Source organism: Lissotriton helveticus, chromosome 1_1 (assembly GCF_964261635.1).
Source record: "Lissotriton helveticus chromosome 1_1, aLisHel1.1, whole genome shotgun sequence".
NCBI lineage: Eukaryota > Metazoa > Chordata > Amphibia > Caudata > Salamandridae > Lissotriton > Lissotriton helveticus.
The window spans coordinates 2,044,858,093-2,044,872,246 of NC_136057.1; positions in this window are offsets into that span (position 1 = coordinate 2,044,858,093).

Consider the following 14,154-nt stretch of genomic DNA (forward strand, 5'->3'; position numbering starts at 1 on the left):
GTGTAGGCCTGGAGATCTGTAGATGATAGTTAGACTGAGGGTGATCAGGGGGTTGGTGTGAAACCTGAAGTGCATCTGCTTCACAATGCTGTGTGTCCTTGGTGTTGTATGTGACTCTGTGGGTGTACTTCAGAATGAATTGCAAAACATCCTCCTGGATTGTTGGTGCGGTCCCGTCTGTGATGGCAATGTTGAAGTACTGTGCTGAGGATGCGTCCAACCAGGTTACTGGAGGCGATGTGTGGAGCTGTTGTGTTGATCAGGTAACAGAGTCCAATGGCGTGCTGGTGGATGGAGCGGGTGTGCAGTAGGAGGCACATGACCTGGTTGTACAGACATGGTCTGTTAGGCGGGGCAGCGCGGTGTTGGCAGTAGGAGTTGCACACACAGCATGCGAAGATGTCGTGTGTGCGCTTAGGGGTTGCCTGATAGCAGGTGGTTGTTTGTCTGGTGTTCATTGTTTGGAGGGTGGCTCGAGCATGAGTCTGTTATGTTATGTGGGTCATGCAAGGACCAGAGGGTCTTGCACTGTGCATGTTGCAGGCGCTGACGGTCCTGCCTTTGGCACGGAGGTGGCGCAACAGTGGCACAGACAAGCTGCTGCCCGCATTAAGAATGGGTGGAGGGAGGGAGGAGCATCTGGGAGGCATGTGCATTGCAGAATCAGGGCATTCGGTGGTGCGGTGCCTCAGGGGAAGCAGCAGCAGGAATGAGTGAACACCTGACGGCGGGAGCAGTGAGACACCATGCAAAAACTAGCAAGGAGGTTAGAAAGGCACAATGTAACAGGTGTATGGAAAGGAATGAGTGTCTGGTTACTCATTGGTCACTGAAAGAAAATGGAAGAACAATCACCAAAAATGACGGGCACAGGATCAGGCATCAAAAGGCTAAGCTGCGCCCAGGACACACAGCGTCAGCAGGTGTTGCCTGCCCATTGTGGGTAACAACCTGCACAAATACATACACAACCATGTACTTCATGCACAATAGGGATCATTAGCCATGATAAACTGCATGCATGTTGCCGCGGTACACATACTCCCATATGCACAATCTTTGTCAATTATGCCATAGATGATGCGTGCAAAGTGGCAAGAGATCTGCGGTGATGAGGCACAGTGTACTGTGTTGAACACATTTTCTACACAAATGAAATAGGTATGTGTTGAGGCCATTGGCACTGGCCATGCTGTCCATGGCCAGTGCCATTGCTCTGAAGAAAATAACAGTCATGCAATGAGTTTACCTGTACTGCTGGTGATACAATGTGCACAGGACTGCCTGGGACTGTCAGGTCCTTAAATCCTCAGAAAAGTGCGATGCTCAAAGTGGTCCATCTCCCGATAGCCCCTTGGTCTGAGTAGAAATGACAGACTCAAAAGGATGATCTGGCGAGGGAAGGAAAGGAAGAGAACAGCAGGGAGGGAGATCTGCAACAAAGGTAAACAAGCATAAGGATTCAAAACTTCTTGTCACAGAATCACAGAATGCCTCAGGCCCTATACTGTAACAGTTACACCTGTAAAGGAAAACATCTGCCGCTGTAACCTGGTTGGGATCACAGTAATGAAAGTGATACTAGATCTGAGGATCAAACAAGGACATCACTACACACTTACAAAGAAGGCTGTTCCATAAGTTTATATGCATTTATCCAGCAGTTATCAACATACACCAAAAAGTCTTAACTGCCACGTAATTGGGAAATTTAAGTTACTTCAGGATGAGCTCTAGAAGCCCCTGCTGTGAAAACAGAGATGAACAATCCCCATGGATGCATAGCACATGGAAAGGTGATGAAACACAATAACACACCAAAGATTATGTTGTACGAGTTGCTAAAGAACTGGCCAATAATATGATCCTATTCCAAGGATTGTGCAACTAGCACAGGGTTCACAGAAGACACATAAAAGGTAGCAGAGTATTGCAGCTATATGAAGGTGGTATAACGCGCTGTAGGCTGCTTCAATGCAGTTAGAGCCATGCGGTAATCCTGAAAATCACACTGTATGAATAAGGCTCCAATAAACAGAAATTAAAATGCGCTGCAGTACAACTCAAACAAAGCCAACAAACCGTAGTTACCCCTGGGAATCAGTGATGGTGAAGAATGGAAATTACACATCCCCCGCAAGAGCCCTAAGAAGGTCATCCAACGAGGGAGGGAATTAGGTAAACACAAGGAAGCCCCGCAAGAGCCAGTCATTGGCTCGTCCAACTGGGCTTTGAAATGGCAAACAGAACAAGCTGCTGGGCCGGAACTCAACAGAGAGTAATGAGGAGCGATGGCACAAAACTACCCCTACCGTGACCAGGATATGCAGCACGCCACTAGAGAGTCCTTGGATTATCGGCACCCGACTGGTGCCACCGAAGCATTTACATTTGCTACAGTACAACGTTGTGACGTCATCAGCGCAACAGTCTTGGCATCATGGGAATAGAAAATTAACATCAACTTACTGAGAAGCCTTGCAAAGCAGTGTTCTTCACCGGCCCTGAGGAAGCGATGTGACAGTGGCATGACATACTGGCTCAAGGGGCAATGCATCCATACGAACGGACTCACAGGTCAGTTGACAGAACATGTGGGACAGAAGCAGGCCCACACCTTCACAACATGGTTGATGGAAAGCAAAATGTACTGGCACACAAGATTAAGTGGATGAGCCAAACACATCCTGCTGTACACAGCGAGGCTGCAATTCCCCATAGAGCCTGTGGTTGTGATGTCCTACACAATGTCAACCCATGGTATCCACAATGTGTCAGGGGCAAGGTTTACACACATTGATGCCTTCACCAGAGTCAACACTCCACTACAGATGACTGTCAAGAAGGGTGACTGTCCTGTCATGGGAGTGGGTCAACATGTAATTTGATCCATGGTGATGAGACATGTATGGATGGTACTACAACATTCACAGAAACAGTTCCCATACATTCACAAACCATACCAACCCCAAACTGCCTGTTTGGATCTCTTACCCAAACTGACATTTACACATGTCCGTGCATGAAACGCTGATTCGGCCCACATTGCAATCATCATGAGGAATAGAAAGAGGACTAAGATGACACGAACAGACAACAGGCACAGCAACCTGGGAATGACAGACACACAACGGGTCACCGGTGAAAATCTTTGCAAAAGACATGGGCATGTGCGAAAAAGGAACAATGTTGGACACATGCAAATTTCAAGCTAAGTCATTGCGCATTACTGTGTGGCATTACATCAGCACTTGCGTGACACATTAAAACACACATCAAAGTTACTTTGCATGCAGTCAGCTGGACACACACATTGCAACACATGCCACTCAATGCTACAAGCTTGCTCACTCATTCCCAGTGACTCGCAATTATGAGAAGTTGCGTATGAGCTAACTCCGGATATCATCCTCCTGCTCCTCATCACTTGCATCGTGACCAAGCCCTTGATCCTCAACGGGTGGATATTCCTGCTCCTCAGGATCCAGGATGAGTGGCACTGCCTTCTCAACTGCCATGTTGTGCTGCATGCAGCACACGATGAAGACCTTACAGACCTTGTCCGGTGCATATGGGAGGGATCCGCCCGTCTTATCCAGGTACCTGAATCGGCTCTTCAGGAGGCCAAACATCCCTCAATCACTCGCCTGGTCTGCCCGTGTGCATTATTGTACCGCTGATCTGTAGCTGTTCTTGGGTTGCAGGGAGGTGTCATTAGCCATGGCATGTTGGGATATCCTGAGTCACCCACAAAGATACATCATGTAAATAGGTGGGTCATGAGATGCCGTTAGAGCAAAAGATACTGAAACACACAGGACAAACAGAGTTTACCCACCAACAAGACATGCCCGATCGTTGCGCAGCTGCAGCATCATTTGTGGCACCCTACTAAGCCTCATGATGAATGCATCGTGTGCCGATCCTGGAAAACGTACACAAACGTGGGAAATTAGCATGTTAGCAAGACACACCACCAGGGCATTTATTGAATGATAATGTTTACGGTTGTGGTAAGCCTGCTCCTGAGCCTGTGGTGGCACCAAAGCCACATGTGTCCCATCAATGGACCCGATGTCATGTGGCATCCCTCCCAGGGCATAGAAATCACCCTTGACATCTCTCAACTCTTCAGCAGTTGGAAATTTGATGAATTCATCAATGTGCTCCAACATGGCTGCCAAAACATCACGCAGGACACAGCTGAACATCGTCTATGACATTCCACCGACATCAGCTATGGTTAATTGAAAGGTACCTGTAGCAAAAAATGGAGGGTTGCCAATGCCATCACCTGTCTTGGGGGTCAGCGCAGTAGGATACCTGTGTTGCGGTTGGAGATGTGGTGCCAGCTTTTTCGTCAAGTCCTGAATCAACTGGCGAGTAAATCTGCAAAGTCGGAAGCAGGCACATTCCCTCATGGTAGCCAAGTCTGGGAATGGCGTTGGTAGAGGCGGTGCCCTGCAGGACATATTTGGAAATAATGGAGATTAACAGTCAGCCAACATCAATGGCAATGTACATAGCACATGCAAAACTGCTACTACACATGAGGTCACATTGGAGGCTGGTGTGTGCAATACATCTAGGACACATATGGTAGCTTGCTGGCACTCCTATGAAAACCCAGATACACCTGTTGATTGAGAAATAAACATGACATGCCCTGAAATGAGATGCTGTGCTGGTCTGGGTGAACAGCCCGAGATATTACTGGAGTGACACACGTCCCGATACCTGCAGTGGAAGGTTGTCATCCCATCCAGACAGCTGACTGCAAGGCACACGCACAGGTCACATGGAATGTCAAATGTACATATCAAACACATTGTGATTAAGGTGTGCATGTGACAACAAAACAACACAGCCATTGTCGCGATGCAGACATGTATGCCTGGGGAAATATGATGTCTGATGCCATCAGACCCAAAAGCCCTGGGAATGCACATGTGGCATGGTGAGCGTAGATGTGAAACCATTCCCATATCAACACAGACTCATGTTAGATGCACCAACAGCAGATGCAGTTTACGGAACCCAAACAGCAAGCTCAATGTTAAACATGGCACACACCGGACATAGTCACATAGGGTCATGCTTCGTGAAATGTCAAGTGACAAAGTGCCCCAGTCCCTGGCATCATGAGACAGGTGCTGGTAGTGATGACTGTGCCATCCCAGTGTTGCTGTGTATGACAAAATCTGCATGATGAAACAGATGTGACAAATGTCAAGGTGATGTGTGCCACGTAGTGCCCCATCACACATGACATGTGTCAACAGGTCATCACACATCGATTGTGCAACAGGATTAGATGCCCTGTGCTATATCACTGGCTGCCACTCCTAGGGCCTGCACATGAAAGTATGCAATGACAAGAACTTGATAGACATCCTTGGTTGAACCGTACCCCTACATCCCTGCCATGTATGTGCTTTGTATCACTATTGTAATGGTGCCATATGTGAGCGTGTGAAACATGAAGTCTGATGCAATCAGACCCAAAAGCCCTGGGAATGCACATGTGGCATGGTGTGCGTAGATGGGAAACCATTACCATATCAACACAGACCCATGTTAGATGCACCAACAGCAGATGCAGTTAACGGACCACAAACAGCAAGCTCAATGTTAAACATGACACACACCGGACATAGTCACATAGGGTCATGCTGAGCGTGAAATGTCAAGTGACAAAGTGCCCCGGTCCCTGGCATCATGAGACAGGTGCTGGTAGTGATGACTGTGCCATCCCAGTGTTGCTGTGTATGACACAATCTGCATGATGATACAGATGTGACAAGTGTCAAGGTGATGTGTGCCACGTAGTGCCCCATCACACATGACATGTGTCAACAGGTTATCACACATCGATTGTGCAATAAGATTAGATGCCCTGTGCTATATCACTGGCTGCCACACCTAGGGCCTGCACATGAAAGTATGCAATGACAAGAACTTGATAGACATCCTTGGTTGAACCGTACCCCTACATCCCTGCCATGTATGTGCCTCGTATCACTATTGTAATGGTGCCATATGTGAGCATGTGAAACGCACCGTACCCCTGCATTGCCATCAGCGTGTGTGACGCACCGTGTGAAATGCACCGTACCCCTGCATTGGCATCAGCGTGTGTAACGCACCGTGTGAAACGCACCGTACCCCTGCATTCACATCAGCGTTTGAAATGCATCGTACAACTGCATTCACATCAGCCTTTGAAATGAACCATACCACTGCATTGGCATCAGTATGTGAAACGCACCCTACCCCTGCATTCACATCAGCGTGTGAAACGCACCGTACCCCTGCATTCACATCAGCGTGTGAAGCGCACCGTACAATTGCTTTGGCATCAGCGTGTGAAATGCACCATACCCCTGCATTCACATCAGCATGTGAAAAATGCACCCTACCCCTGCATTCACAGCACCGTACCCCTAGATTCTGGGCGTGTGTGCACATCGTCTCACTAATGTAATCGTACCGTATGCGAGCGCACCATACCCCTACATTCCAGGTGCGTGTGCATATCGTCTCACTATTGTAATTGTGCCATACGCGAGCGCACCGTACCCCTACGTTCCGGGCACGTGTGTGCATCATCTCACTATTGTAATCATGCCATAAGCGAGCGCACCGTACCCCTACGTTCCGGGCTTGTGTGCGCATCGTCTCACTATTGTAATCGTGCCATACGCAAGCGCACCGTACCCCTACGTTCCAGGCATGTGTGGGCATCGTCTTACTATTGTAAGCATGCCATACGCGAGCACACCGTAGCCCTACATCCCTGCCGTGTGCGCGCCTCGTAACACTATTGTAATGGTGCCATACGCAAGCGGGTGAAACGCACTGTACACATGTGTGGATCTCGAAATCACTTAGGGGACACATACGGGACGAGTAGTCGGCCCTGAATGCATCCTGGGTGTAATGGATACTGAGATTTGAGTGTGTGCTACAGGTGCCCTGCAAAAGTCAGTTGGGCAAAAAAATACAATGTTGCAAAATGATTGTGGAGCTGAAGCTCAAATTTTGAACGATGCGAATGTGTGTCAGACATGTATGTTTAAAGGGATCGGAGGAAACGTACGATGCAAACAAATCTGACCTATCACTCTGTACTCCTCGAACCGAAAGCCACTCATCCCACTCATCAGCACTGATTTAAGGCAGCAAGAACCCCTGAGAGGGAACTTGCCTGCACAACATTGGAGTGGACCACACTGCTGCTGTCTCTGCATCCTCTGGCATTTCATGGCTCGTACTATGGAGAGGGCCCCACCTTTCACTGAGGAGGAAACCAGGCCCTGCTGGATAGCCTCCTACCACAGTACAGCAAGCTGTATGGGAGACCAGGGGAGCAGGTGAGTGCTGACTCCACTACCTTTGACTGTGCACCTGTTGTGTGAGTGTCAGAACAGGCATTGTGTATTGGTGGGACAGACATGCAATGTGATTTTGAGTGAGTCCCAAGGGGTGTACATGGTGGTGTCTCTCATGCAGAGCATGATGTAGTTAATGTGTGTTCACTCCTCACTTGCATTGTGCTTACTGTGACATTCACAGTATAGTGATTGACACATTCAGTCGTGCCAGACCTTGGTGGCTTTATTCCCTAATGTCCTGAGGTGGAACAGTGTTCCCCCCGGAGTGACAGGTGATTGTACTCACAGATGTTTATGACTTGAGGGGACCTGTGGTGAGATTTTCCAAATGATGTGTTTAACCTCATGGACATTTAAGTGTGTGAATGTGCCTTGTCATCAGGGTGAGTGTGTAAGTGATGTGTTACACCATTGCTGCATGGCGTATGCAGCAGCTCTATCCATATGATGTGACAAGTAAGCAGTGCTGTGTGTCTGACTTGCAAAGCTAACATGACACCTGTGACACCCCATTGTCAAGTGGCACATGTGCAAAGTGAGGGTTGTATCCGCTGTTGTCAGTGACAGGCGAGTGATCTGTGCCAGGGTGTGTCTGTCTGGTCTGCTGAGGGTTCTACAGTGGAATGGGATATGTGACTGCTTGGCAGGTGCTGTCCTAAACCCTGCAGTTGCATATGTTGCCCAGTGTGTGCCATGATCAGTGAGTGTGTTGCACCAGTTACGCCATCTGTTGCCTTTCTTTTTTTTTTTTTTTTTATTTTTATTCAGGCATAATAAGTAGGACATCATTACAACAGTACATCAATTCAAATTTCACTCAAATAATGCAATGTTATAAATAAATGAATTGCAGGGTTTGTAATCAACATAAATACAATTTAAGATAATTATACATTATACAATAATATAAACACACTCTAAATCAATTATAAATATGGTCAATAATCACCCAATACCACCAGGGACGAAGCTATTTTTCCAATCAGTTATTGGGCACCAAAGCGCATCTCCTCGCAATTTGGATCGTATCCCTCTTGTTTTAAATATTGCAGATTCATATCTATACGCTGCCAAAAGGCGTGCTAACCACATCTGAAAACTTGGAGGCTCTGCGTCTTTCCATCTCGCAGATAGGATTATCCTGAAAACAGCCATGCCAATAAAAACTAATCTTTCTTCAGCTTTTTCTAGTTTTAAGGTAAGGTCATAACCAAAAAGAAATAGGGTTTCCGATACTGGAATTATGTGTCCAAAAATTTCCTCCCAAAAGGATTTTATCATAGTTTTCAATAATGTCAAGCTAGGACAAGTATACATCATATGAGTAAGAGTTGCCGGTCCTTGAGTACACCTTGGGCATAAATCATTGTCTCGTTTACCCCATGTGAATAGTTTAGCAGGAGTAAAGTAAAGGTCAAAAATAGTTTTGTACAATTGTGCCTTAAGATTACTTGCCATCAATAACTTTTGACTCATATTTAACACCTGGTCTAAATCCACATTTGGGTTATTCAATTTTAAAGACCACTTTTTTTCCGTTTGTTGCCTTTCAATGCCATGTAGTGCATTGGGGTTTGCCCACAGGCCAAATTCACATGGACAATGATGCAAGTCCTGTCAGCATCCTATGCCCTGTTCACATTATCAGTGATGTGCAAGTGTGTGTGTCTCTGGGACATGGAGCAGGTGTAGTGATGTTGTTTCACTTTGTCTTCCTAACAGGTAACTGCCTACGAGAAGGGGGAAATCTGGATGGACATTGTCAGGGTTGTCAGGTCTGCGGGGGGCCACCGCTGGCAGCTGCGCAACATGCAGAAGAGGTGGCAAGACATCCGTTGCTGGACCCGGCGTATCGCCCGGGTCCAGCTGAAGCTGTTGTGGTAGAAACATCAAAGTGCCACCGTTTTAAAGGGGTCTTTTTTCTTTTCTTTTTCTTATATGTGTTGTCTATAATAACCAATGTATGTGCTCATGATATGCAATGTAATGTGAATATACTTATATGCTTTACAGTTTTTTATCATTCAATGACATCTTGTTGATTAATTTTTACTTTTCAGGGAAAGGTTCCTTTGAAATTTTAAATGTGTACATTTTTATTGTAAATTGTTGTTTTATTTTTAATAAAAAATCTAGATTGTTAACAAGTACTTTTCGTTGTGGGAATCATTATAAAATTCTCTGTTCTTCTGACGGTGACCTACAGTAACCTGTTAACTGGGGACTATAGTGCAACCGTGCGAGCATTGACACCAGTAACGTATTGATACACCCCAGGGATTTCCCTTTGACTTTTTGACCTTTTCAAAGAGGCCTGTGTTAGCGATTAATGGTGTGCCTGGATCTCCATATACATGTCCCCACAGTGGTCTTGAGGTCTTGAAACTCCTTTGTTGTCAATTGTACACACTAATGAGTGTCAAGACATCAAGACCTCTGTTGGACCATGTATATGGCAAATCTGCAACGCCATTTGTTTCTAACAGTGTTTTATCTTAAAGGGTACCAGGCTGTTTCAATGAATGTGTAAACGTTGTATGTGTGCATTTCATTGTGAGACATATTTCATGCAGGCACAAAGATGGCAAATTAACACATTCAATACATGTCGATTGTGTCAAGTATGGTGAGTCCCAAGATGCCAACATTTAGTTACATATATATTTTGCCAAATGTACTTACAGGGCTCGGAGTGTGGTGTCACCTTGGGGAGTGAGGTGGGTTAGTTTGCCCTGAGGGACACCACTACTGTTTATTTCTTTGTGAACTTGAAGTGGCATCACTTCATTGTATTGATCTTCTCTCCTATAAACAAACACTAGATTCTCTGTGTAATTCTCATTCAAGTTGTGGCCTGGTGTGTTCTTTGGATCATTGTGTCAAAGTAACATTGTGTCTATACCAACTGGGCAGTACAAGGCTCAAATATGTGCAGAGTTATCTGGCTGTAACTCATGTTGCATGCCATGATTTCCAGTGTGACCTACTGATTTTGTGCTTGTGTGTCAGATGTGTACAGGTGACTGATGCATTTGTGTTTCTTCTCCTTGCCCACAGCATCATCAACAGAGACAGAAAGAGACAGCTGCATGGACCAAGAGGAGGGACCCAACCACAGTGCCACCAGCGCTAAGGAGTCGGAGGAAGCCAGTGGCATGGAGGGTGAGGGGAGTCAGGCTGCGGACCTGTTGGAAGGCGACACATCCTACCACACAGACGGATCCGCTTCTGACTCCCAGGAGGAGGTGTAATACGCTGCAACACCTGGCAGCATCACTGTGTCTGTCCCCGCCTCCTCCAGAACCATCTCCACCCTCCCAGTTGCTCCAGTCCCTTCTGTCCGTGCAGCCCCCATGTCTCCTTCGGCCCCGGCGCCACAGCCCCTGCCCCTGTCTCCCCTGCTGCCCTCAGTGCGGAGTCTGTGGACTTACTCCGCCAGATTCAGGTTGGTCAGACTTCAATGCTGAATGTCCTCCATGGCCACACTCGAATCCTAACACAGTTGTTGTCGTTCATGGAGGGCATGTCAGCTACGATGTCTGAACAACGTCGGATAATGCAGTCCATGGACTCCTCACTGATGGCAGCAGTTTCCCTCCTGCAACGGGCCGCACTCCCCCTTCCTTCGGACCCATCCACACTCTCCACTCCCAAGTCTGTCCAACGCACACGCAGGAAGACACCATCACACACCACAACAGACCCAGACAGCACACCCCCACAAACTTCGGAGCGCACACCTCCTGGCATGCAAACTTAGGGGGCTGTAGGCACACCCAAGGGGACTGGGCATAGACCACATACATGCAGCCATAGTCACAGTGCGCAACCCTCACAGCCCTCTATCTCCACTCCAATTGTGTCCTCGGGTGTAGGGGTTGGGCTGGCCTAAATGGCTGTAGTGTGCAGCGCTGAGTATGAGTCCACCTTCGGTGCTGCACAAACCACTGAGGAGGATGTGTCTGCCCCTGCACCCACCCCACCTACCCTACCACTCCTGACCCTGCGGTGCCTGGTCCTGCCCCCCATGATGCCCCCCAAGGGTCCACATCCCATTAACAGATCCATGTGCAGGCAAGTTGGGGTAGGCGGCCTAACCAACGTCCCCCTACAAGGGCTATTGTCTGGACTGGCCATTGGCCTTATTTGAGCAGAGACTCATTTTTGCACTTCTTTTTTGTTCATGCTGAATAAAGCCTTTTATTTTACGTTCAACACTATTGCATTGTAGGTACTTGATGTTGGTAATGAGGGCGCTGGAGTTGGTGTCATGGTAATGTTTTGGGGTTCTGAAAGATGTTTTTGGTTGATGGTCATGAGATGGACCATGGTATCTGTGTGCCATCACCATGTCTCTGCCGTTAATCATTGGTTGTGTGGGTTAAGTTTGGCTAGAGACATTGTTCCAAGGAGTGAGATCTTCTCTGCAGACAGTTGCACAATTGTTGTGCTGACATGTGTGCACATTTCCTGTTTTGGTGACGGTTCCCTACAACAATGGCCATGCCTGCTCATAGATGTCTACTGCTCATTCGTCCGTGCCATGCTTAAAACTCGCTGTGCTTGCGTTTTGAGTATGTACAAATGCCTGCATGGACGCATTCACCCTTTTTACCACTATGCATGTGTTATCACAACGTACCCCTATGTTGGGAATTGGTATGCAGGGTATTTGGGCACATGACTCACAATTTTGTGCATTGTATCTAACGGGTTTCAATCCTATTCCTTCCATGTGAGACTACATCTTGGTGGTCTCACCATAACCTGGACATTCATATAATCCCTGGGATATACGTGACAGTGTGTGTTCCCTTTTGCTCTCTTTGTTTGGTGGGCTGGTACATGACTATACACTATTGTGTCATGATGGTAGGGTGTGTATTTCGCCTGCAGCCTCCATGGGTGGGTATGCATGTGGATTTTGACTTCACACCCACATGTGGTGTGTCACACAGTGTGTGACAGTAATCCATCCTCCAGGGAGTCAGACACTGCTGTAAGTGATGCATTGCTCTGGAACTATCATTATAGTCACAAGCTAGGGATGTGCACATACCCTCATGTAGTTGTGGTATGCTGATGATGATGTACCCACCATATATCTGAGCACTGCTGGTAGTCATATCCGCCAACACCTCACATGTCTGGGCACTGCTGGGAGGCATGTGCACCTACCCCTCAAATGTCTGGGTACTGCTGGGAGTCCTGTGCACCTACCCCCATACTGTTGGGCACTGCTGGGAGTCATGTGCACCCACCCCTCATGTGTCTGGGCACTGCTGTGAGTCCTGTGCATCCACCCCTCATATGTCTGGGCACTGCAGGGAGACCTGTACACCCACCCCCATACTGTTGGGCACTGCTGGGAGTCCTGTGTGCCCACCCCTCAATTGTCTGGGCACTGCTGGGAGTCCTGTGCACCCACCCCCATTCTGTTGGGCACTGCTGGGAGTCATATCCACCCAGTCCCATACTGTTGTGCACTGCTGGGAGTCATATCCACCCACCCCTCATATGTCTGGGCACTGCTGGGAGTCCTGTGCACCCACCCCCATACTTTTGTTCACTGCTGGGAGTCCTGTGCACCCACCCCTCATATGTCTGCGCACTGCTGGGAATCCTGTGCACCCACCCCTCATATGTCTGGGCACTGCTGGGAGTCCTGTGCACCCACCCCCAAACTGCTGGGCACTGCTGGGAGTCCTGTGCATCCAACCCTCATATGTCTTGGCACTGCTGGGAGTCATGTGCACCCACCCCCATGCTGTTGGGCACTGCTGGGAGTCTTGTGCACCCACTCTTCATATGTCTGGGCACTGCTCGGCGTCCTGTGCTCCCACCCCCATACTGTTGGGCACTGCTGGGAGTCATATCCACCCACCCCCATACTGTTGTGCAATGCTGGGAGTCAGTAGAGACCTAGTTAACCTCAGTCCTACGTCTACACTACTGAAGATATTATTCCAATGCGCAGAGCCTATTGGGACTATAGGAACTACACTACATGGCGCCCAACGTTTGGTAAGGCGATAAATCTAACGCAAGACGTTAGAGTAACTCAGTCGTGCTTTTTCACACAGACCCTTTTTCCCGTAAATACTCCAAAGACGTCTGGAGAGGGTCAAAGGTTAAAATCCACCGGAACTTAGTAGGAAGAGATTTCTATGTATAGTTTGTGGTTTATTCAACGTTGAAGGATACAGTGTTCCAAAAATATTGTGCACCTAATCTTTGTTTCCTTGAAACTTGATCTGCAACAAAAAACTTCCTGTCAGTAAAATGTCAGACGGTGAAGAAGAAAGGGAGGCAGCTAGAATAGTAGCTCAACTCCTAGCGGATGACACAAGTCTCCTGCAGACTGACCCGGATGCAATACTCATCCCGGTCAACATAAGAAAAACTATAACTATTAAACTTCTAGAAAATGGACTAACATCGAGAGGTGGTACAGTCATATTCGTAATTGAGGCACATGAATATCGGCAGACAGAGGTATTCTATTCATGGATAAACTTTCCAGAAGCAAACGCTGTCACACGTGAGTTCCACTATTACAAAATAGAGGAAGCTCCGGAAGAGTACACTCCTTTCGAGGAGGTGGAAATCCCATTAAAATACCAAGAGCACCTGCTCTGGTTTAAAGGCGCCCTAAAACATAATAATCACATCACCAGGCTCGGTCCACTAGGTAGACCAGGAGCAACGTGGCCGGTTCTAGCCAGCTACACACCACATCCTGACATCGAAAAAATGTCAG